The sequence below is a fragment of the Callithrix jacchus genome, chromosome 8 (genome assembly GCF_049354715.1).
Source record: "Callithrix jacchus isolate 240 chromosome 8, calJac240_pri, whole genome shotgun sequence".
NCBI classification, from domain to species: Eukaryota; Metazoa; Chordata; class Mammalia; order Primates; family Cebidae; genus Callithrix; species Callithrix jacchus.
In genome coordinates this window covers 15,008,691-15,034,070 of record NC_133509.1, presented here as the reverse complement: position 1 = coordinate 15,034,070, position 25,380 = coordinate 15,008,691, and the positions used below count along the sequence as shown (strand labels likewise).

General features: G+C 46.2%; 1 protein-coding gene and 1 long non-coding RNA gene across 2 annotated transcripts in view; both read right to left on the bottom strand.

The window, feature by feature from the left end:
- Positions 1–1,863, bottom strand: part of PIAS1 (protein inhibitor of activated STAT 1) — a 275,261-nt gene extending 273,398 nt beyond the window's left edge. The window contains exon 1 of the mRNA XM_054239397.2: positions 1,738–1,863. The gene's annotated coding sequence lies outside the window, so the exon portion shown is untranslated. The remainder of the gene's footprint in view (positions 1–1,737) is intronic.
- Positions 1,864–2,249: 386 nt separating this feature from the next.
- Positions 2,250–10,026, bottom strand: LOC144577285 (uncharacterized). Its single transcript, XR_013520778.1, has 3 exons — positions 9,973–10,026; positions 9,814–9,886; positions 2,250–2,384 (listed from the first exon to the last, which is right to left on the bottom strand). It is a non-coding gene; the product is annotated as an uncharacterized LOC144577285 (long non-coding RNA).
- Between the last annotated feature and the right edge of the window lie 15,354 nt (positions 10,027–25,380).

The following is a 25,380-nucleotide window of genomic DNA, read 5'->3' as shown; positions in this document are numbered from 1 at the left end:
CTGCAATCACCCCACAGGGTTGACAAGAATTGTATGCTGGGTTCTGGACAGAAATATAGCTATAATTAAGCATTAATCAGCCTGACCTTTGGCCCACTTCCTTGCTGCTAAAAGTCCGTAGCACTAGCTCCTGACCATTTACATCCCCGTTGTTACTACAGACAGGATTTCTGACAGCAGGGTTATAAAACTGTTTAATAATTTATTTGCATCTCCACTGTTCCTATGACAGGATCTCTGACATTAGAATCATAAGGCTTTGGTTTAGGAATTGCCTGAATTCCAGTAATACAGCTGACACCAACCCATTTGAAGACTCCCACAGAAGAATGGGGTCACCATGACTTCACTCGGCCTCTTTGACCAATCAACCATCTCCACACTTTGGCCTACTCCAAAACCCTTAAAAACGTTCACTCCAAACTTTCAGGGAGATGGATTTGAGGTTTCCTCCCATCTCCTCCTTTGGTGACTTTCTTTGGAGACAGATTTGCACGCAGTGGTGTGATTTCAGCTCACTGCCACCTCCGCCTCCCAAGTTCAAGCAATTTCTCCTGCCTTAGTTTCCCAAGTAGCTGGGAGTATAGGCACACACCATGGCACCAGGATAATTTTTGTATTTTTAGTAGAGAGGGAGGTTTCGCCATGTTGAAGAGGCTGGAATTGAATTCGTGGCCTCAAGTGATCAGCCTGCCTTGGCCTTATAAAGTGCTGGGATTACATGAACGAGCCACTGCACCCAGCCCTTTGGTGACCTTACGATTAAACCTCTTTCTCTGCTGCAAGCCAGTATCTTGGCATATTGACTTGCTGTATGCATCAGACAACAAATCTATTACAGTTGCAAGTCTGTATTTATGTGGCAAGAATATATTTAAAACCCCTACAAATCAATAACAGAAAGACAAAACAATGCAATACTGGGCAAAAGACTTGAAGAAGCAATTCACAATAATTATATAAATTATTAAATAGGCCAGGCATGATGGCTCAAGCCTGTAATCCCGGTACTTTGGGAGGCCAAGATGAAAGAATTGCATGAGGCCAGGAGTTCAAGATCAGTCTGGGCAATATAGTGAATCCACATCTTTACAAAAAATAAAAAAAGATTAGCCAGGCATGGTGGTGCTTGCCTATAGTCCCAGTTACTCAGGAAGCTGAAGTGGTAGGATTGCTTGTGCCTGGGAGGGCAAGGCTGCAAAGAGCTGTGATTGTATCACTGCACTCTAGGCTGGGCAACACAGCAAGACCCTGTCTCATAAAACATAATTTATATTTAAATATAAATTAATAAAGCATATCCAAATGGTCAAAAAACACAGAAAAGGTACTTAACTTTATTAGTTATGGAGGAAATATAAATTAAAATCCTAACGAGATATTCCATACAACCTCCAGAATTGATTAAAATAAAGAAATGGAAGTCAGATAATAACAAATATTTACAAAGATAGGAAACAAAAAGAACTCTCAGTAACTGCTGGTGGGAATGTAAATTGATTTAGGGGAAACTGTGTCTAGTAATGCTGAAATTGAGAATATTTTATGAACCTAGCAATTCTCAGGTATATACCAAACAGAAATCTTTAATATTCACCCAAAACACATAATAATGTTCATAGAAGACTATTCATAATCTCAAACCGGAAACAGTTCAAATCACCATTAATACCAGTATAAATAAATAAAACATAGTATACACATACCATAAATACATATAGTATATGTCCGACCTACCCTCTGCGGGAGGACTGAGCTCCTTCGGAAAAAACCGGACCGCAGGTTAGAAGAAAGTCTTAAGTTCAGGCTTTGAGAGGAAAGAGCCTCCGGGCGGACCAGCCGGGAAGAAGAGGAAAATGGCCGAGCCTCAGAGGAGCAGGGTTCTTTTATAGGGGGCTGAAGGGCTGAGGGAGTGGGAAGCTGAGGGAGCTGAGGTGGCGGGCAACGGTTGGTCAGTTTGAAATGCTGGGCGGGGAAGCCGGGCGGCGGGAAGCTGGGGAGAGCTGATGAGGCGGGCGGTGATTGGTCAGCCGGTTGCCGGGCGGGAGGTGGCTGCGGCCGGCGGGAGGGCCAGAGCAGTATGTAGAGTGAGAGAGAAGGGAGTCCCTTTGTGTGGGAGGGGGAGGGCTTTCACGATAGGGGCAGAGTTTTCCAAACATTCCCGACTCCTTAAAGAAAAGAAGAGAGGGGGTCAGGGGCGTCGGTTGTCTCTCTGGCTACTTCCTGCTGACAAGGGTCGACGGGGGGTTCTGAAGAGGTTTCTTTTCCTAAGGAGCCTGGATGTTCGGGGAGGGGTCCGCTTCCAGCACCTGTTCGGGGTAAGGTCGGAGCAGCATCTGGTGGATGGTGACTCGAGTTAGTTCTTGAAAGCGCCGCTGTAGGAACTGTAGAAAGCAAGGAGCGATAAGTAAGATTAGGCAAACGGCTATCAGGGGCCCAAGCAACGGGGACAAGAGGGTATACGTAGAGGAAGACCACTGTGCTGTGGCTTCAGCTGAGAATTTTTGATTCTGCAGGTTAACTTTAAGTTTCTGGAGGTTCTCGATTCGGGTTTCTACTAGGCCGGACTCATTGATGTAGTAGCAGCATTCTTCTTGTAGGAAGATGCAGGTTCCTCCTCGCTCGGCGGTGAGGAGGTCTAACGCCCGGCGATTTTGTAGGGCGACTTGAGCCACTGAGGTGATCTGTCTTTGGAGAGAGGCTAAAGATTCTGCAGAATTGTCGATGGCGGCCTGAAATTGAGAGGTTAGTCGTGCTAGGGCCTGACGGGAGTGGGCTAGGGCTCCCCCCCAGTCCGGCTCCTATGGCTGATCCGGCGAGAGAGAGACCTACTATGAGGGGTAAAAAGGCGGCCCGTCGTACACGACGATGTATGAATTGTTGTTGGAACTCTGCTGGGGAGTAAATGGTTAATCGGGGTACGAGGGTTACTGGTAGGCATAGGCTGCGGGAGGGTGTAGAGGGGTTGAGGGTTTTGAAAAGTGTTCTGTTGCACCATAAACAGGTTCCGTGAGGAGCGGTGAGATTGGTGGTTATGGGTATAGTGGGGCTGCAGGTGGGAGAGCTGTTCCCATAGCAGACTGGTGTTCGCTGGTTTGGGGGCAGGTAGACCTCGACATCTGCTATGGGGGTAGCCCGGGAGGACGGTTTGGAGGAGCTGGCGTGAGTGTTAGATGGGACTGCGACTAAAGGGCTTTGTCCTGGGGTGGCGCACATGAGGCATGAAGATAGCTTTGGTAGACTCGTTCGGTTGGCAAGCTGGTTAGTGATTTTTAGGCCTTCATTGAGGAGGGTTAGCCATGAGAAAGGCTGGGAGGATGGCTGAAGTTGTTGGGTCAGCGTTTGTTCCTGGGTGTGAATGGAGGAGTGAACTTCTTTAAGGGTAGCGGGTAGAGCTACCAAAGCTCTCCAGATATAGAGGTGGGAGGAGGGGTACCCGGTATTTATGGTGTCGTATACTGCTGCTTTTTGGAGTGTGGTCCAGCGGGAGTTTGAAGGGTCAGGGATTTGGACAGAGCGATAGGGAGGACGGCTGAAAATGTGGTATTCCAGCTTGGAGTCGGAGTAATCGGCGCTATGGAGTGCTGGGGGGACGGTGCAACTCGTCCAGGTGCATCCTATGCAATTTAGGTGAGATGACATTTTGCAGGGGCCTTTTTGATCATAGAGAAAACAGAGGACAGGATTATGACCCCAAAAGTCATTTCTGGGTATGTTTTTGAAATCAGTGAAGTTTAGAAAGATGGGTGAGTTGCACCCTGTAGGGGGGCAGTCATAACTGGAGAGGAGGTGGTTGTGGCTGTAGGGAGGGGTGTTGCAAATGTGTGTGGTTTTGGTGTAATTTTCAGTTAGGTAGAATCTCCATATAAAAGAAGGGGGGTTACTGGAGGTGTTGTGGGGTTCTGGTAAGCTTAAGAGATAGAGGACCAGTAGAGGTAACATTCTAGGAGGATTTGGGAGGCCCATGAGGTGCTCTCTTTACTCTGGTTAGGTGCACCCACGAGGAGATTTCGGTGACTCTTACTGCTGAGGGGGTGGTGAGGATGACTGTGTATGGGCTTTCCCACCTGGGAGTTAGTGGCTTTGGAGAGAGTGACTCTATAAGGACCAGGTCTCCTGGGGAAACTTTCTGTATTTGGTTAGGGGAGGAATCAGGCTGGGGAAGGGAGGTATCAGCGTGTTCTCGGAGAAGAGCTCGGAGGAGGGTGAAATAGGGCAGGTAGGTAGATAGAGGAGGGGGGTCTGGTGGTAGGGGGGAGGAGAGTAAGAAGGGCCATCTGTATAGCAGCTCAAAAGGGCTGAGTTGTGAGGGGCCCTGGGGGATTGCTCGGAGCCTTGTCAAAGCATTAGGAAGTAGGGTAACCTAGGACTGGCGGAGTTCGAGGGCAAGTTTTGTTAGGTGTTCTTTGATGAGGCCGTTGGCCTGTTCTACTTTACCCGAGGATTGGGGATGGTAGGCTGCATGCAGTTTCCACTGAATCCCTAAGGATGTGGAAACGGCAGTGGTGATCTTAGAAATAAAGGCAGGTCCGTTGTCTGACTGGATGGTAGAAGGAAGGCTGAATCGGGGAATGATGTCCTGGATGAGGTGCTCGGCTACAACTCCTGCGGTTTTATAAGCTGTGGGGAAAGCTTGGATCCAGCTGGAGTAAGGAAGAAGGGGAGATGTTACATTGCTGCAGGTCTGTCGCCAGGGCCTGGCTGAACAGGTGGGGGCTGTCCCGGAAGCCTTGAGGGAGGACCGTCCACGTTAACTGTTGAGACAGATTGGTGACAGGATCTTTCCAGGTAAAAGCAAAGAGGAAGTAGGAGTCGGGGTGTAGCGGGATAGAGAAAAAGCATCCCTAAGATCTAGGACTGAAAAGTGGGATATGTGAGAGGATGGTATAGGGGTTGGGGACTACTGGATGGACTGGAATGACTGCTGCATTGATAAGGTGGAGGTCTTGAACCAGGCGGTACTGACCTGAGGGCTTTTTCACAGGCAGAATGGGAGTGTTGCAGGGGGAGTTTGCAGGAATGAGTAGTCCTTGAGCTTTTAGTTTATTTATGATAGGTAGGAGGCCGAGACGGTGAACTTTGGAGATAGGAAACTGAGGGTGAGAAGGGAAGGCTGTGGGGTCTTTTAGGTGTATGAGTTTGGGTTGGTGGTTTGAGGCTACAGTGGGGGTATCAGTATCCCATACTTTGGGATTTACGTCAGGGAGGAGTTCGGCCGGAGGAAGGGGGGAAGGTGAGTTGGTGATAAGGGGTAAGAGGAAGGTCTCTGTGTGTGGAAAAGTAATGGTAGCTTGCAATTTTACTAGGATATTTCACCCTAGGAGAGGTACAGGGCAAGAGGGAATGACTAGAAAGGAGTGGGTAAAAATGGAAGGGCCAAACAGACAGGTTAAGGGTGGGGTTTGGTGAGGAGTGGAGGGGGACCCATCAATTCCTATAACAGAGACCTGGGAAGGGGTGGATTTGCCTGAAAAGGAGGGAAGAACGGAGTAGGTAGCCCCCGTGTACGCTCTCACCCACTACCTGGAGCATGACCCTGGGCTCAGCAAGGGTAACTGCGGTTGAGGAGCCAGGGCCCTGTTAATCATCCCTGAACCCTAACAGCTTTGGGATTGGAGATTCCTGAATGCCTGGCTCCTGACCAGCTAAGGCAGAAGCCTGGCTCCAGGGGATGTTACCCTGCTGCCCCCTCGTGCCAGAGTTTTGAGGAACTGAGGCCTGAGGTGAGTTAGGGCAATCCGACTTCCAGTGTCCCATGAGCTGACAAATAGGGGTGGCTGGGGGCAGGCTTTTGACCAGTGCCCTTCTTTTCCACATTTGAAACACGCCCCTGGAGGGGTGCGGGTATTTGCTTTACCCTTGTTATTTCTGCCAGCCGAAGGGCCGCTACTAGGGCTTGGGTCTGTAGAGTGACTTTCTGCTTCATGCGAGTTTGGCGGGCAGCCTCAGCCGCATCTTCCCTGGCATTGAATACTTTAAAGGCCATTTTTACCAAGTCCTGTATAGGGGTTTCGGGGCCATCTCCTACCTTCTTCAGTTTTTTCCAGATATCAGGGGCGGACTGAGATATGAAATGAGATGCTAGGACAGACGCCCCGTTTTGTGAGGCTGGGTCTAAGCAAGTAAAGCAGGTAAGGGCGTCTTGAAGACGGGTGAGAAACAGGGCAGGGTTTTCATCGGGTAGTTGGGTGACTTCTCTTAGTTTATCATAGTTTACAACTTTGTTAGATACAGTATCCATTCCCCTGAGGAGGTATCTAATCATGTGGTCTCTCTTGGGCCTGATAGTCCCATTGGGGGTCTTCACTTGGGATTACTTCGGGGCCTAGGGGGATCTGGTTATCTATAGCATGATCTTTATCTGCTTGGTGTCTGGCTGCCGCTAGGATGCGCTCATGCTCTTCTGCAGTGAGGGTGGAGGTACAGATAACGCGAATATCATGCCACGTGAGGCTGTAGGCTTGAGTGAGGTATTGGCATTCCTTAATATAGGTGGACGAGTCGGCTGAGAAGGATCCTAAACGTTTCTCAATTTGGGACAGGTCTTGGAGTGAGAAAGGAACATGGACCCTGACTAAGCCTTCAGTGCCTGATACTTCTCGGAGTGGGGCCAGGATAGTTGGTTGGTGAGAGCGGGTGTGGGCCGCCACTGGGGAGGCAAGAGGAAGTGTGGCCTCCGAGGGAGGGGGCCCAGAGGGAGTGGAGGAAGGGCGAGGCATGGCCTCTGAGGTAGGAGGTGCAGAGGGAGTGGGGGAAGGGTGTGCTGTTGATGGCGACTGGTTGCCGAGGTTGGCAGGAGGGGACAGATGTTCAGGCAGATCTTCTGGTGAGGAGTAGGGAGGGGGAGAGGTAGTGGAGGAAGATTTACGAGGGGTACGAGCTCAGAGGATTTGGTAGGTGGAGCAGGAAGAACGTAAGTCAGGGTGGGTACGGAGGTCCCAAAAAGCCTGAACGAAAGGAATTTCATTGTCTTTGCCCGTGCAGTGACAAAAATTGTCGAGATCTCAGAGGGTGTTGAAATCGAAAGTGCCAGTCGGGGGCCAATGTGACTGGTTACTGAGTTTGTATTGGGGCCAAGCCACCTGGGACAGGAAGACAAGCTTTTTCTTTCTGAGGGTTTGGGAGTATCCCAATTTGGTAAAATTTTGCAGCAAGCACCCAAGGGGGGTGCTAGAAGGTATTTTGGACTCCGAATTTCCAATGGCGGGCGTAGCTACAGACCCTCCGGCGCGGTTGGGTAGATGCAAAGAAAAGGCGTCCCCTTTTGTTGCAAATTCCCCGGAGTACAGTTAAGTATGGTTAGGGAAGCGGTCAGAGGGGCGTCCCCCGTCTGGCAGCTACCCCTTGGAAGGCTCCTGGAGCCGGAATGGAGGACTTCCTTGGCTCGGCCGAGACTAGGCGAGGAGTCCGTGCGGAACGCCGGAGGGGAGCAACTGCACCATGCCGTAGGAGGAGGAGAAGGGAAGCGGGGGAAGGTAAAGCAAGAATAAACTTGGCTTACCTTAATCGGAGCGTGGAGGTGGCAGGGCCAGTGTTGGGTAGGTCAGGGGAGGGGGCTGTGGCCGGGCCAATGGCCCCAGCTCCCAGGTTTCGGCACCACTTGTCCAACCTACCCTCTATGGGAAGACAGAGCTTGTTCAGAAAAAAACCGGACCGCAGGTTAGAAGAAAGTCTTAAGTTCAGGCTTTATTGAGAGGAAAGAGCCTCCAGGCGGACCAGCTGGGAAGAAGAGGAAAATGGCCACGCCGCTCAGAGGAGCAGAGTTCTTTTATAGGGGGCTGAAGGGCTGAGGGAGTGGGGAAGCTGAGAGAACCGAGGTGGCGGGCAACGGTTGGTCAGTTTGAAATGCCGGGCGGGGAAGCCGGGCAGCGGGAAGCTGGGGAGTGCTGATGAGGCAGGCGGTGATTGGTCAGCTGGTTGCCAGGCAGGAGGTGGCTGCGGCCGGGCGGGAAGGCCAGAGCAGTATGTAGAGTGAGAGATAAGGGAGCCTTTTTGTGGGGGAGGGAAAGAGAGCTTTCACGATAGGGGCAGAGTTTTCCAAACAGTATATGCACACAAAGAATTTCTACACAGCTATGAAAACTAACAGACATATAGTAATATTGTTCTGGACTGCATTATGTCACCCCTACCCAACCCCCAAAATTTATATCTTTAAGCCTTAACCTCCAGTGTGACTGTATTGGGAGATAAGGCTCTGAAGAAAGTAATTAAGGTTAAATGAAGTCATAAGGATGGGGCCCTAATCCAATAGGACTGGTGTCCTTATAGGAGGAAGAGACCAGAAATCTCTTTCTGCACACACAGAAAGGAAAGGCCATTTGAGGACACAGCAAGAAGGCAGCTATCTGCAAGCCAGGAAGAGAAGCCTCACCAGAAACCATCCTGATAGATCTTGATCTTGGCCTTCTTGCCTACAGAACCATGATAAAACTAACTTTTGTTGTCTAAGCAACCCAAGTCTGATACTTTGCTATGGTAGATTTGCCGACTAATACAAACATGGATTAATTTTACAAAAATTTTGAGCAAAATGAACCAGACACAAACATGTTTCTAATTATTTTATTATTTTTTTGTTGTTTGTTTTTTGAGGCAGTCTTGCTCTGTTGCCCAGGCTGGAGTACAATGGCACAGTCTTAGCTCACCGCAACCTCCGCCTCCCAGATTCAAACAATTCTCCTGCCTCAGCCTCCTGAGTATCCAGGACTATAGGCACACACTGCCATATCTGCCTAATTTTAGTATTTTTAGTAGAGATGGGGTTTCACTGTGTTAGCCAGGCTGATCTTGAGCTTCTGGTTTCATGTGATCTGCCCACCTCAGCCTCACAAAGTGCTGGGATTACAGGTGTGAGCCACTGTGCCCAGCCCATAATTACTTTATTACATTATTTGCTTTTTTAAAAAAATAAGAGATGGGGGTTTCACCGTGTTGCCCAGTCTGGTCTCGAACTCCTGGACTCAGGCAATCCTTCTTCGGCCTGTAACCCTCATGAAACAAGGGACCTTGCAATGTACTTTAAAACTATTAACAATAAAGTTGGGGATTTGTCCCTAAAAACAATTAAAAATTCTGGGTTCTCATGAAAAAAGAATTCATGCATAAAACAGGAATCCCTTGCTCCACTCTGAGAAGAGAAATATAAAGAATTCGTGAAACAGGAGTCTCTTGCCCCACTCTTAACAGAGGAATATAAATGAGGGGAAAAGTAATTCTGTACTATTACTTCCCAACAAATCATCAACAAGACGAACATAGGAATCAGAAAATGAGAGGTCTAGCCATTTTTTTTTTAAAGACAGAGTCTCATTCTATCCCCTAGACTGGAGTACAGTGGTGCCATCTCAGCTCACTGCAGCCTCTGCCTCCCAGGTTCAAGCTATTCTCCTGCCTCAGTGTCCCAAGTAGCTGGGACTACAGACATGCACCACCACGCCTGGCTAAGTTTTGTATTTTTAGTAGATAGGAGGTTTCATCATGTTGGCCAGGCTGGTCTCGAACTCCTGACCTCAAGTGATCCACCCACCTCAGCCTACCAAAGTACTGAGATTATAGGCATGAACCACTGTGCCCAGCCTGCAGTGTCTAACCTTTTCAAAGACATTTTGCCATATAAACAAAAACCTGTCTGTTGCATGAATTTGTCTTGCTCTTGGCAGGACCTAAATGTCCTGTTCTATGACCAAGTTAACCTGTCACAGAACACTTCAAGCGAGAAGTACCCTACTGGCTTTTATCTGCCCAACTTGTGCCCACAAATAACAGCTTTGACAAAGAAAAGGAAAAACAAGTCCCAGAATCTGGGCTTACCTCCTGGCTGGCCCAGCAAAATATGTCACTGGATAGAAGGTCTTGACCGTGAGTTGTCCAGGTTCTTGGTGCGCTGTGCAAAGAATAAACAAAATGCACAAAGCAACAAATGCACAAACAAAACAATGAAATAAAAGAGTAATAAAGGCACAAACTTACTGAAAAAGTGAGAGTACAATTTCACCAGAGTCAGAGCAAGCTCAAATAAACTTCACTGCAGTGCTCCGCAGGGTCTCTATAAAGCCAAAAACAGTTGACAGCAACCCTCCAAGTGTTAGAGGCCTTCCATTGGTTACGCCCTATGATGGATTGGGCTGCAACCAATCAGAGGCTGAAGTGGAAGCTTAGCACACAGTCAATCAGAGGCTGAAGTGGAAACTTCTGTCATCACAGGAGTAAAGAGTTGGCCTATATGCTGCCCAATCTTCCCTAAACTGGCTGCACCTGCTGTTCTCTTGCTGCTGTGAACTGGCTGCACCTGTTATTCCTTTGCCTATGCCCCAACCCTTGGCTATTCCTTTGCTTATGCCTCAATCCTTGGCTACCTTAATTCCCTATTCTCCTGCCTCAGTTATACACATGTGCTCAGTTTATGTGGTCTTTTGTGTCTGCTCAGTTTATGAAGCTCACTTGATGAAGTTCATCAAGGTATGCACTTAAGATTTAGGCCTTTTTCTTTACATTATCGTTCTAGTAACAGTTTTAAAAGCCATTTCAAAGGAACAGAAGAAAGGGGGGAAAAGAACATAAAACCGAGGAACAAGTTGCAAGCAAATAATAAATGTTAGAAATTTTTTTTTTAAAGTAACAAGAAATGTTAAAAAATCAATGACCATTTACATTATATTAAATGTTAATGGACTAAATGCTCCAATCAAATGACAAAGATTGTCAGGCCATATAAAAAACAACAAAGCCCTACAATATGTTCACAAGAAACAACTGTAAGATATCAGAAAGTCTGAAAGTTAAAACTGACAAAATTTTCTTCAAAGCAAAAAAGCATTACTAAAATAAAGAGGATTATTCCATAATAACAGATTTGATTCTAGAAAGATAAAATAAATCTATTTATACTCAGTATTTAGCCTCAAAATACATAAAGCAAAAATAGAAACAAAAAGGAGAAAAGACATATTCATACAGGCTACTTTAAAACACTTCTCTCCTTAAATGATAAAATGAGCTGTCAAAAGTTAGAAGGATATAGAAAATTTGCACATGATTAGCAAACTTGACCTAATTGACTACTGTAGAACAAGAACACTGCACCCAATAAAAAATATGGAATCATATAATTGAATACAAAGAACATTTACCAAAATATACTATATGCTGAGCAATAAAATAAGTCTTAACAATCTTCAAAATACTGAGATCATAGGAGTATATTTCACTAGAGTTTAATTAAGCTAGAAACTGATAACAAAAAGGAAATTGAAATATTCCTGTATTTCTGGAAACTAAGAATACTTCTTTTTCTAAAATTAATTAATTTTTTTTTTTTTTTTTTTGAGACTGACTCTTGCTCTGCAGCACAGGCTGGAGTGCAGTAGTGTGATCCTGGCTCACTGACACCTCCACCTCCCAGGTTCAAACAATTCTCCTTCCTCAGCCTCTGAAGTAGCTGGGATTACAGACTGTACCATTACACCCAGCTAATCTTTGTATTTTTAGCGGAGACAGGGTTTCACCATGTTGACCAAGCTGGTGTCAAGCTCCTGGCTTCAAGTGATTTGCCTGCCTTGGCCTCCCAAAGTGCTGTGATTATGAGCATGAGCCACAATGCATGGCCTAAGAATGCTTCTTAATTGAACCAGAATGGTTAAAGAACAAGTCAGGGTGGAAATCACAAAATATTTTGAGATGAATGATAATCAAAGTAGGACATATCAAAACTTCCTGTGCTTAGAGAGAAATGTATAGATTTATAAATGTATATATCCCAAAACAAGAAAGGCTGAAGATCAACCTACCTCAGGAAGTAAGAAAAAAGTCAGCAAATTAATTTTTATTTATTTATTTATTTTGATCTCGCTCTGTCCCACAGGCTGGAGTGCAGCGGTGCAATCTTGACTTACTGCAACCTTTGCCTCCTGGGCTCAAGCAATCCTCCCATCTCAGCCTTCCAAGTAGCTGCAAGTAGCTGAGACTACAGGCAATCCTTGGCTTCTGAATATCAGTCTTACCTGTGAAATATTGAAAGTGTTTTCTTTGCGAACAGGAATGAGGCTACTTAAGACATTGTGCCAGAGGTCATGCTCAGAAAAATAAGGCAAAATAATATATATATGTGTGTGTGTGTGTGTGTGTGTGTGAGAGAGAGAGAGAGAAAGAGAGGGGGGGGGGGGAGGAGACCTGGATAGAAAGAAACAAAACTGTCATTATTCAGATTCATAAGTGAATTTAGCAAGGACACTAGGTATAAAATCAATTTACAAACATCACTTACATTTCTATACAAAAAGATGTAAAATGTTTATGTACTGGATATTCATGGATTGGCTACTGAATATTATAAAGACATCATTTCTCCCCCAATCAATTTATAGGGTCAATGCAACCCCAGTGCAAATCCTAATAGGCTGTTATTGTGGAGATTTTCTCTTTTTTTCTTTTTTGTTTTTTTGAGACAGGGTCTTGCCCTGTCACCCAGGCTGGAGTGCAGTGGTCCAATCACAGCTCACTGCAACCTCAACCTTCTGGGCTCATGTAATCCTCTCACCTCAGCCTCCTGAGTAGCTGGGACCATAGCTATATGCCACCATACCTGGGTAGTTGTTATATTGTTTGTAGAGATGGGGTGTCACTATGTTGCCCAGGCTGGTCTCGATCTCCTGGGTTCAAGCAGTCTTCCTGCCTCAGCCTCCCAATGTGCTGGGATTATAGGCATAAGCCTCTACACCAAGCTAAGATTTTCAAACTGATTCTAAAATGTATCTGAAAATTCAGAGAGCCTAAAATAGCCAAGACATTATTAAAGAAAATGAACAAAGTGGGAGGAGTTACAAACAGCAAGACTCATGAAGTCATGGTAATTAACACAGTGTAGTATTGGTACAAGAATAAACAAATAGATCATCGAACAGATTGGAAAGCCCAGAACTTATCGTCATATGATTTACCACAAAGGTGGCACTGTATGCCAATAGGGAAAGGAGAGTCTTTTCAGTAAATGATACTACGTCAACTGGATATTTATAAAGGGAAAATGAAAATTACCTTTATGTCACAGTATGCAAAATAATAAATTCCAGATATATTACAGACCTAAATATGAAAGGCAAGCAATAAAACTTTTAGAAGATAATATAGCAGAATGTTTTTCAGACTTTGGAGTACAGAAAGATTTCTTGGTCAAGATATATAAAAGCACTAATTATTTTAAAAAATTGGTGAATTGGAGCTTCTGTTTTTCAAGACAACATTAAGATAGTAAAAATGCAAGTCATCAAACGGGAGAAGCTGTTTGCCACACACAGAACTGACAAAGGGCTTGTAGTCAGAATATATGAATAACTTATAAAGCAGTAAGAAAAAGGCAAAAGGATCCAACAGGCTAGCCATGGTGGCTCACGCCTATAATCCCAGCACTTTGGGAGGCCGAGGCAGGAGGATTACTTGAGGTCAGGAGTTGGAGAACAACCTGGCCAACATGGTGAAACCCCGTTTCTACTGAAAATACAAAAATTAGCAGGATGTGGTAGCACAGCCTATAATCCCGGCTACTCAGGAAGCTGAGACACGAGAATTGCTTGAACCTGGGAAGTGGAGGTTGCAGTGAGCCAAGATCATGCCACTGCACTCCAGCCTGGGCAACAGAGCAAGACTCTGTCACAAAAAAAAAAAAAAAAAGAATTTCTTCCCAAATATGAACAATTTTTCTTTTTGCAAAATGCTCTTTTCATACCCCCTATGCTACCATTTATAGGAGGTCTTTGACTGGGCTCAGTGGCTCACACCTCTAATCCCAGAACTTTGGGAGGCCAAGGCAGGAGGATAGCTTGAGTTCAGGAGTTCAAGACCCATACTGGCAAATATAGTGGGACCGCATCTCTACAAAATATATCCAAAATTTTAGCAGGACATGATGGTACATGCGTGGAGTCTCAGCTACTCGGGAGGCTGAGATGGGAGGATTGCTTGAGCCCAGGAGGTTTAGACTGCAGTGAGCCAAGATCATACCACTGGACTCCAGCCTGGGCAAGAGTCAGAACCTGTCTCAACAGGAAAAAAAAAAAAAAAAGAGTTCTTTAGTGTTCCTGGGAAGACCAGCTCTCCTTTGTCTCACCATTGGAAAGCATGAACCTGAGAAGAAAATAATGTTCATACATAAAGCATGAACCCTAGAAGAAAATAATTACCTATTTTCTTCTCTGAGATACCCCAGACTCAGCCGCAGGCCTCACATCCTTATTTATCTCGATATCCGCCCCATATCCAAGACTCTCAGGTAACCCATCATCACGCAGACTCTTGCCATATCCCTTAATCTAATCAGTTTCTCACCCTTCCCTACTTTCTCCATTCTTCTACTATGACCCTGAAACTCATGGTCCACCCTCAGGAAAATGTTGTAAGTCCTCAACCTCTTCTCCAAACATTCATTTCCCCTTCCTGCTTTCACTAAAATCTGGTTGTGCCTGAGGACAGTGCTTTGTTGTGGCCCTTTACAGCAGGAGCTGGTTCCCCCCTCCTCCCCCCTCTCTCCCCCGCCACCACCTCCCTGCCATATACTACAGACCTGGAGGAGGGGCAGGAGTCCTCCCAGCTCTTCATTGCCTTTTCTAGATTAATTATCTTTCCTTTTCTCTACAAAATTCTGTTTCCTTGAAGTTTGTGTCCTTAGGCCATACCACTCACTGTTCTCAATGAAACCTCCTGCCAGCCTCCTGGATACTCTCCCTTACTCCCTGAAGATTGTAGACCCTGACTCTTAGCCTCTCTCACCATCAACTGTACTCCCATTTTTGTGATTTAAACCAATATTGGTATCAAAAACCCATCCAGGGCCAGACATGGTGGCTCATGCCTGTAATCCCAGCACTTTGGGAGGCACAGGCAGGTGGATCTCTTGAGATCGGGAGTTTGAGACCAGCCTGACCAACATGGAGAAACCACATCTCTACTAAAAATACAAAATTATCTGGGCATGGTGGCATGTGCCTGTAATCCCAGCTACTTGGGAGGCTGAGCCAGGAGAATCACTTGAACTCGGGAGGCAGAGGTTGTGGTGAGCTGAGATTGTGCCACTGCACTCCAGCCTGGACAAGAGCAAAACTCCATCTGAAAAAAACAAACAAAGGAATAAACAACAATAACAGCAACAACAAACCCATCCAACATTCTAGCTTTTCAGGTTCTGTATTACTTATCTATTGTTGTGTAACAAATTAACAAAACAGGCTGGGCATGGTGGCTCACACCTATAATCCCAGCACTTTGGGAGGTCAAGATGGGTGGATCGCTTGAAGTTAGGAATACAAGACCAGCCTGGCCAACAGAATGAAACCCTGCCTGTACTTTAAAAAAAAAAAAAACAAAACATTCATTGGGTGTGTTGGTGCATACTTGTAATCCCAAATACTTGGGAGGCTGAGACAGGGGAATCGTTTGAACCCAGGAGGCAGAGGTTGCAGTGAGCCAAGATCGCACCATTGTACTCCAGCCTGGATGACAGAGCAAAACTGTCTCAACAACAACAACAAATAATAAGAACAACAACAACAAAAACCAAATTAACAAAACAAATCAATAAGCACTTACAATCTCATACAGTTTCTATGGTCAGGCTTTGGGGAGCCACTGAGACAGGTGGTTCTGGCTGACTGTCTCTGAGGCTGCTGTAGCCAGTTTCCTGGGGCTTCTGCAATCACCTGAAGGCTTGACTGGGGCTGGGGGATTGGCTTCCAAGGTGGTTTCTTCACATGCCTGACAAATTTGTGCTGGTTGGTCCATCAGGTAGGCCTCTCTACAGGGCTGCTTGAGGGTCCTCATGGCATGGTGGCTGGCTTCCCCAAGACGATCCACGAGAGCACAGACAGAAGCTGCAATATCTTCTAGAACGCAGCCTCAGAAGACACACAGTCATTATTACACAGACCAGCCCCACTGAGAACAGGAGGGACTAGTCAAGGGGAGTGAAGATCGCCCATGGGAATCCCTAGGGCCAGGTAGGAGCCCAGCTGCCACTCCTGATCTCTTCACCTCAGCTGTCTGTACTTATTATGACCTTAGTCTCCTGCTGCCATGATCAGGCCCTGGACTGTAAGCAATGATTCCTTCACCACCTTAAAATCACCATTTCCAACACCCCACCCCACCCCACTCTTTGGCCAACCCTTCCAGTATTTCCGGCTCTGTCACTCTAGTGTCTTGACTCAATAACTCTTCAACCCCAGTCAGAACTCCCAACATTTTCACTACCTATACCTTCAGTTAGCTTCTCACTTTCTTCACTATCCCTTTAGATTCTAACATGATAACCACTCCCGGCCCCTCTCTTCCTCATTATATTATCCTGAAAAGAAAAAGGTCAAAGCAAACTCCCTTCACCTGAGCAGATAGATGTGGCTGGAAGAAAACAACTCTGTCCGCTAATCTCTCTTTGCATTTATGACCACAAACTTCAAGTGGGCCATCAGCACTCATTCATGTCTCTATTCTCAAACAAATTATTTTATATCTTATTGTATTTTAGAAGATGTCCCATCCCATCCCCAATGCACTCTCAGCTTCTCACTTGACAACCTTACTCATTTCTTTGAAATTAAAGAAGCAATCAAGAGAGCTACCTCATCTTCCCACCACCAAAGGAAACAGCCCACCTGCATCTGTACCAGTGGCCTTTCTCCATCCTGCTAAGTGATATGGTTTGACTCTGTGTCCCCACCCAAATCTCATGTCAAATTCTAATCCCCATGTGTCAGGGGAGGAATCTGGAGGGAGAGGATTGGGTCATGGGGGTGGTTTCCCTCATGCTGTTCTCATGAGATCTGATGGTTTCAAAGTGTGTAACAGTTCCCTGCTCGTTTTCCCTCTCTCTCCTGCTACAATGTAAGATGTACCTTGCTTTTCCTTTGCCTTCTGCCATGACTGTAAGTTTCCTGAGGCCTCCCCAGCCATGCAGAACTGTGAGTCAATTAAAGCTTTTTCCTGTATAAATTAGTCTCAGGTAGTTAATAGCAATGTGAAAACAGACCAATATACGAAGAATGGACCACTTCATTGCCAGTGTGCTAGATCTCGTTTTCTCTCCCAGAAAATGGGATCTATGGCTCAAGGCCATTAGCTCATCTTGTTGGATGCTGGAGTTGGGGAGTGATACAAAGCCAGGGAGGGCAGCCACATGGGGTGTGCACACCAAGGTCAGTCAGCCAAAAAAGAGAAGACTAGAGGCGGCAGGGGGAAGCAGATGGTGAGCCCTGGACAGAAAACAGAATCCCCTGTGTTCCCGGTTTTCTGCACTGCTTCCAGCTCTTCATGAAGGCTGACTGGTCTGCAATTCCAGGAGACACCCCTGGGTCCTCAAAACCAAGTCTCTGGTACAAAAGTCAGCTTGAGTGTATTTCTGTTTTTTAACTAAAGGAGCCCATTTATTCCCTACGTTTGGGCATAGAAAGCAGTCTGGCAGGGTATCTCCATCAAGTTAATAGTACTAGCTGGGCAATCGGATTTCAGAGGATTTTAAACTATTTCTTCATTATCCTTTTCTGAATTGTTCGAATCACTTAAAACGAGCATATATCCATTTCCTTCCTCTCCTTCCTCCACCCTTATCTAATCCATCAGCATCTTCTCTCAGCCTCACCTCTGAAGTATAATTCAAATCCATCTCTCTTCTTGCCCGCTGCCATCATTCTAGCCAAATCTCCATTCTCTCTCTTGCCCGGGTGACTGCAGTGGTCTTGTAATGGGTCCCCCCATTCCTCTCTTGCAAACTTCCACTCCATTCCCAGCAAGAAGCTCACAGGATCTTTCTACAATATCAATCCAGCCATGCTACTTCCTGGCTTAAAACCTTTCAGCGGCCTCCCTGCATCCCAGGAAGAAAACCCAAGCCTCAGCTCCCCATCTTGCTAAGTCAGTCGTTGACAAGGTTGAATACAACATGTGAAGAGCCTGTATGGAGCCTGGTCCAGCATCCCTGCCCATGGAGTAGGTGTTCTTGTCCTTATCTCCAGGCTGTTCAGCCACTTTCAGGAAGTCCTTTCAGGTTAGAAAGTTCTTAGAAACTGGCCTGTATCTACTTGCCCCTTGCTCCCTGTGTCCCTTCCACACAGGCTTCCAATGGTATTTAAAACATATAATACCAGCTGGGCGCGGTGGCTCATGCCTGTAATCCCAGCACTTTGGAAAGCTGAGGCGGGTGGATCATGAGGTCAGGAGATCAAAACCATCCTGGCTAACGTGGTGAAACCCCTCTCTACTAAAAATACAAAAAATTAGCCAGCGTAGTGCCAGGCGCCTGTAGTCCCAGCTACTCAGGAGGCTGAGGCAGGAGAATTGCTTGAACCCAGGAGGCGGAGGTTACAAAGAGCCAAGATTGCGCCACTGCACTCCAGCCTAGGCAGCAGAGCGAGACCCTGTCTAAAAAAAAAAAAGAAAGAAAGAAAGAAAATCATATAATACCAAGACACCCTTCTGCCTCCAGGCTTTTTGCTCGTTCTGGCACCTAGACTATCCCCCACAGTTTCTTGCATGGCTGGCTCCTCATCTCACAGTGCTCAGTGTTTCAGAGCTGCCTCCTCCTGACCAAGGTGCCAGTCCCCACCACACCCCAAGTATTATCATCAAGGAAGCCTGTGTTTCCTTTGTAGCTTGTGTCACAACCTGCCATTTGACACGTGCTTGTTGAGTCTGCTCTCTGTCTCTCCCACCAGATTATACGCTTCCCGTTGGTTTTATTTGCTTCTTTGTTCACCTAATGCTTAGGGCTGTGTCCTGTCTATAAAAGCTCCATAGGTGTTCACTGAATGAAGTTGAACAAAGAGCCTTTCCTGGTATGTCCAGCTGGAAGCCATCACTGGGTCCTCTGAATTCTCACAGTTCTTCATCTCCCCTTTATTAGAACACAACTTGCTTTGTCTTTTGTACTGAGATTACTTGGACAGAGAGGCAGGGTGGTTAGAAACAGACTCCTGTGTTCAAATTCCAACCCTGCTACTCCCAGGGTCCAGAACGGTGCCTGGTGCAGAGAAAACAACATAAAGAATTAGCACTGTTGGCCAGGCATGGTGGCTCACGCCTATAATCCCAGCACTTTGGGAGGCCGAGGCCGGTGGATCATGAGGTCAAGAGATCAAGACCATCCTGGTCAACAAGGTGAAACCCCGTCTCTACTAAAAATACAAAAATTAGCTGGGCACGGTGGTGCGTGCCTGTAGTCCCAGCTACTCGGGAGGCTGAGGCAGGAGAATTGCTTGAACCCAGGAGGCGGAGGTTGCGGTGAGCCGAGATCGTGCCCTTGCACTCCAGCCTGGGTAACAAGAGCGAAACTCCGTCTCAAAAAAAAAAATTACACTAACATTTAGTCTTTGATAACTTCCCCAAGCCTAGCTCAGGACACAAAGTAGATGTTCAATAGAAAATAAATAAGAACTAGGCTGAGTGCAGTGGCTCATGCCTGTAATCCAAGCACTTTGGGAGGCCAAGGTGGAAGGATCCCTTAAGCCCAGGAGTTTGAGATCAGCCTAGGGAATATAGTGAGATCTTATCTCTACAAAAAAACAAAAAGGCTGGGCATCAATTACACCTATAATCCTAGCACTTTGGGAGGCTGAGGCCAGAATATTGCCTGAGCTCAGGAGTTTGAGATCAGCCTGGGCAACATGGCGAAACCCCATTTCTACTAAAAATACAAAAAAATTAGCTAGGTGTGATGGCACACATCTGTAATCCCAGCTACACTGGGAGGCTGAGGCATGAGAACTACTTGGACCCAGGAGGCAGAGGTTGCAGTGAGCCAAGATTGCACCACTTGTCTCCAAAAACAATAAATAAACTAAATTTGGGATTGTCCTTAACTGCCGTGTCTGATTTCCATGTAGCCAGATCTCACCATTTAAACTAAAACCCAATTGGCTAAGAACTTAAAACTTTTCTGAACAGGTAAAAGCAATGGAGAACTGGGACATGCCTGTGAGCACGTCCAGCACAGATATCTTGGTTAAAGTACAAGGACATAGAATGTACTACATGCCTGTAAGCATAGCGTGTCTAACAACTACATAGGACAGGGCTTAACAAAGAGTTACTAGCACGCTTATGATTTATTCTTTAACAAGAAATGAAACTTTAAAGAGGAACTTTTTTACTTCCCACACAGGGGATTTTTTTGGGCAGTCAAATTGTTCTGTATGATATTATGACATTATGCAAGACTGCACCGCTACAGTACAGCCTGGGCAACAAAGTAAAACTCTGTCTCCAAAAAATTATCAAATAATAATAAAAACATAAAAATATAGCTGGACACAGTGGCTCATGCCTGCAATCCCAGCACTCGGAGAGGCTGAGATGGGTGGATCACTCTGTTAAGCTCAGGAGTTCAAGACCAGGCTGGGCAACATGGTGAAACCCCTGGGTGTGGTGGTATGTACCTGTATGCGGGAGGCTGAGGCAGGAGGATTGCTTGAGGTTGAGGTTGCAGTGAGCCATGATTACTCCGCTGCACCCCACCCTGGGCAAAAGAGCAAAATTCTGTCTCTAAAAAAATATAAAATAAAGAATAAAAAGAGCTACTTTTTTTTTTTTTTTTTTTTTTTTTTGAGACAGAGTTTTGCTGTTGTTACCCAGACTGGAGTGCAATGGCACCATCTCGGCTCACCGCAACCTCCGCCTTCTGGGTTCAAGCAATTCTTGTGCCTCAGCCTCCCGAGTAGCTGGGACTACAGGTGCGCACCACCATGCCCAGCTAATTTTTGTATTTTTAGTAGAGACGGGGTTTCACCTTGTTGACCAGGATGGTCTCGATCTCTTGACCTTGTGATCCACCCGCCTCAGCCTCCCAGAGTGCTGGGATTATAGGTGTGAGCCACCACACCCAGCCAAAAGACCTAAATTTTATTATGAGTTTGTATTGCACCAGGTTCCAAACTGTTCTAAACATCTTACATGTATCAGCTCATGTAATCCTCACAATAAATACCATTATTATTCCCACTTCACAAATGAGGAAACTAACTCGCAAGGAACTAAATCCTTTACCCAGGGACATCAAGTAATTAAGTGGAGTAGCCAGGATTTGAACACAGGACACAAGCAACTAAGCTTTACCGACAAGATACTAACAAGTGTAGATCAAGTTGTTGCAGATTTATGAGGTCGGAATCAAAGAAGACAGCAATCTATGTTTCACAATTGGGGCTGGTTAAAGAAACTATGATAGTATCTTATGTAGCCATTAAAATGATTATATAGATCTATATTTATACTGAGTGACATTCAAGACTTGTTTCTTTACTTCATAACTCACCTGGACTGAAATAATTTTTAAAAGCAACCCAGAGGCTGGGCACAGTGGCTCACACCTGTAATCCCAGCACTTTGGGAGGCTGAGGCAGGGGGACCACCTGGAGTCAGGGGTTTGAGACCAGCCTGGCCAACATGGTGAAACCCCGTCTCTACTAAAAACACAAAAATTAGCCAGCCATGGTGGCAGGTGCCTGTAATCCCAGCTACTCAGGAGGCTGAGGCAGGAGAATCACATGAACTTGGGAGCTGGAGGTTGCAGATATCATGCCATTGCCTTTCAGCCTGGGCAACAAGAGCAGGACTTCGTCTCAAAAAAAAAAAGAAAAAGAAAAAAGCCAGAAAACAGTAAAATAAACCCCGCACACAAATGTTTATAGCATCTTTTGCATAACTGCCAAAAACTGGAGGCAATTCAAAAAGTGAAATAGATAAACAAATTGTGGTACATCCATACTATGGAATATTAGTCAGCTGTAAATAAGAAATGAGCTATCAGGCCACAAAAAGACATGAAGGAATCTTAAAGGCATATTGTTTTGTGAAGGAAGCCAGTCTGAAAAGGCAACATACAGTATGATTTCAACTATATGACATTCTGGAAAAGGCCAAACTATAGAGACAGTGAAAAGATCAGTAATGACATGGGATTAGAAGGTGAGAAGCGAACAAGGGGATCACAAAGTGTTGGAAACAGATGCTTGGTGCTGCAAAGAAAAATCAGCACTGAGACAAAGGATCTTTCAGCAATGCAATTTTTACTTCCTGGACTGCAGGAAGGGTACTCTCACTAGCCATCTTGCCACGAGAGTATAAAGAACAAAGGAAAACCAAACATATTTATTCCTTACACATTTGGGGTTGTCCTTACTGCTGTGTCTGAGCTCCATTGACTGGAGCCGGCCCTCACAATTTAAACTGACACCCGATTGGCTAACAACTTAAAACTTTTCTAAACAGGTAAAAGCAATGGAGGGCTGGGACAGGCCTGTGAGCATGTCCAGCATAGATATGTTGGTTAAAGTACAAGGATATAGAGTGTACTATGTGCCTGTGAGCATGGCGTGTTTTCTTAACAAAGAGTTATTAGCACACTTATGATTTATTCTTAAACAAGAAAAGAGGAATTTTTTTACTTCCCACACAGGGGATTTTTTTGGGGCAAATTGTTCTGTATGATACTGTAATGGTGGATATGTAACATTATGCATTTGTTAAAATGCGAAGAATTTTACACCACAAAGAATGAGTCTTAATGTAAGCCATGAAATGTAGTGAATACTAACACATCAATACCAGTTTATCAATTGTGACAAATTCAAGATATTAATAATAGGGAAAACTGAGGTTATATGAGAATGCTGCACTAGCTTCCCAATTTTCTGTTAATTGAAAACTTCTCTAAAAACTAAAGTTCATCAGTTTAGACACAAACAGTATCATCACAGGATCTTTCGTGTTAATATACATCTGTGTTTTTCGTGTATACACAAAGTCAGGCAGGGTGTAACCAGAATGAATAGCAGTTGTCTCAGCCTGGTGGGATTAATGGAGATCTTTCTCCTAGTTCTACTTGTTCTCATTTTCTTAAGGACAGCACGCATTTATCCTACAAAGGAGTAAAGTGGGGCAGTGGGGGCTGCCTGGGACCAGGGCCCAGCGCGCCCAGGGGCGGTTTCTGCTAAGCGACTCAGCCTTCGCTCAGTGCCCCTAAGGGCACCGCAGTCCTCGGCATCTGCTCCGCCCACTCCGCCCCTTGTGGGTCCCGAGGTTAGCAACGAGATGAGAGAATTCCTCCGGTGCAATTGCGTCTGCACACGCGGCGGGCGGCGGGGAGGTGGCAGGGCGGGCGGGGTCGGCAGGGGGCACCGTGGGGCTCGGCCTGGGGCCCTGGACGCTCTGTGCAGCTGTGGGGAGGCGGGGGCGGCGGCCGCGCCCGCGATGCCTTCAGTTTGCTGGAATGTTCCTGCGGCAGAAGTGTACTTTGTTCCGGGGGTGGGGGAGGGTGGAGCGGGGGCAGGGCTCCAGGGCGGCCTGGGACTTGGAAGGCGGCCAGCTTTCCGTTCCCAGGGTGCCTTCTGGCGGGGCGGCCGTTCTTTTTCCCAGCATAGGCAGCTGCGGGGTGCTGCACGGAACCCCTGGATTTCAGAGCTATCCGTGCCACTGACTAGCTGCAGGGCCCTGCGTAAGGTCTCTTAACCTCTCTGGGCCTCCATTTCCTCATCTGCAAAATGAGGCTAATCATATGAATAATAAACGCTGCGGAGTGATGGCCGGGCACTGTGACGTGCTCTCTGCTGCAGCAGCCCTTTGAGGTAGATGCTGTTAATATAACATAATGACTCTCTTAGTGGACTAATACTCATTTGTTGCCCAGGCCCTTTGGAAAGCATAGATGCTCTGGCTGTAGAAAACCTGGTCCAGCCTCTTTCCAGGTAGTAAAACGTGCTATTATTTTCCCTCTAAAAATAGGCACAGAGGGCTGGGCACGGTGGCTCACTCCTGTAATCCCAGCACTCTGAGAGGCCAAGGCAGGCGGGCGGATCGTGAGGTCAAAAGATTGAGACCATCCTGGCCAACATGGTGAAACTCAGTCTCTGCTAAAAATACAAAAAATGAGCCGGCTGTGGTGGTGCGTGCCTGTAGTCCCAGCTACTCGGGAGGCTGAGGCAGGAGAATTGCTTGAAACCGGCAGATGGAAGTGGCAGTGAGCTGGGATCGTGCCACTGCACTCCAGCCTGGCAACAGAGCAAGACTCTGTCTCAAAAAAAACAAAAACAAAAATAGGAACAGAGGCTCGGGACGGTTGAGCAACTTGCCCAAGGCACACAGCTCCTAAGTGGCCATGCCATCTAGGATGCAAACCAGGCACTTTGGGAAGCCAAAGCGGGAGGATCCCTTGAGCTCAGGAGTTCGACACTAACCTGGGCAACACAGTGACGCCATATTTAAAATATATATATTTTTTAAAGAGGGGGGGAATGGGGAAGATGCAAACCCCGTTAGTAGGTAAAGAGCCACCACTCAACCCCTGCAGAAGCTGCCTCCTTACTGCTAGTGTCTGGAAGCCCCTATGTGTTTATTTGGACATTGCAATCCATGCAACAATTTCACCAATAATGGTAATTAATAGTAAGTAATGATAATTATCACCAATTGAGGGCTATAATTTCAACACCCTATAAGTGCAACATTTACTTTTCCCATTTTAGAGATGAAAAGAATCCAGGCACTAGGTCACCCCAGTTCTATGGGATGGAATCCTTTCATCCTGAAGCCGAAATGCAGCAACAACTTAGCTCTCACCTGCTCTGACAGGGAGGCCAACTCTTCCAGAGTCTGATAATGCTGGCCAGCCTAGAAGAGCAGCCCTTCCTTCCCCAGACATTGTCAGAACCCACTTTGCCTGATAATCTGAGGAGCAGGCATAATCCAATCACCCCCATAATCCAGTCACCTCCCACCAGGCCCCACCTCCAACACTGGGGGTTACAATTGGACATGAGATTTGGGTGGGGACGCAGATCTAAACCATATTACTAAGTGTGAAAACTTACAGTGCATTCAAATATAATAAGGCACTCTAACTCCCTTGAATTATAATCTGCTTTCTTAAGAAGCAGAGATACGGCTGGTACAATGAGCTACCCAGACTTTCCTCTGACCACAGTCTATCTCTGCTTCAGCTAGTGGCCAGTGCCCCGACAGTTGCACCACAAATAAATTCAAAAACCTGCTGCTTGGGAATCACAATTTTTTTTTTTTAATTTATGTATTTATTTTTTGAGACAAGATTTTGCTCTGTCACTCAGATTGGACTGCAGTGGTACAATCACAGCTCATTGTAGCCTCGATCTCCTGGGTTCAAGCCATCCTCCCACTTCAGTCTCCTGAGTAGCTGGGACTAAAAGATGCATGCGCCACCGTGCCCAGCAAATTTTTTGATTTTTTTTTTTTTTTTAATTGGTAGAGACTGGGTTTCACTATGTTGCCCAGGTTAGTCTTAAACTCCTGAACTCAAGCAATTCTAATCCTCTTGCCTTGGTCTCCCAGAGTGCTGGGATTACAGGTGTGAGGCCCGGTGCTCAGCATGAT